The 265-nt window shown below is 41.1% G+C and overlaps 1 protein-coding gene across 9 annotated transcripts in view; it reads left to right on the top strand.

Moving 5' to 3' along the window:
- CDK5RAP2 (CDK5 regulatory subunit associated protein 2) overlaps positions 1-265 on the top strand; it is a 159,955-nt gene that overhangs the window by 23,535 nt on the left and 136,155 nt on the right. The gene's annotated exons all lie outside the window — the stretch shown is intronic.

Raw genomic sequence — 265 nt, 5'->3', positions numbered from 1 at the left:
TGTTTTTTAAAAATATGTTTATTAATTTTAGACAGAGGAAGGAGAAGGAGAGAGAGAAACGTCAATGATGAGAAAATCATTGATCAGCTGCCTTCTGCACAATACCTACTGGGGACTGAGTCCATAACCTGGGCATGTGCCCCTACTGGGAATTGAACTGGTGACCTCTTGGTTCATGGGTTGACACTCAACCACTGAGCCACACCAGTTGGGCTGGATGTGTTATTTTTATTTAAAGTGATGAACATGTTTTGTGGAGTAGAAT

The sequence above is a fragment of the Myotis davidii genome, unplaced genomic scaffold, assembly GCF_000327345.1.
Source record: "Myotis davidii unplaced genomic scaffold, ASM32734v1 scaffold964, whole genome shotgun sequence".
Lineage (NCBI taxonomy): Eukaryota > Metazoa > Chordata > Mammalia > Chiroptera > Vespertilionidae > Myotis > Myotis davidii.
Note: the sequence above shows the minus strand (reverse complement) of the source record. Positions and strands in the feature narration are given on the sequence as shown.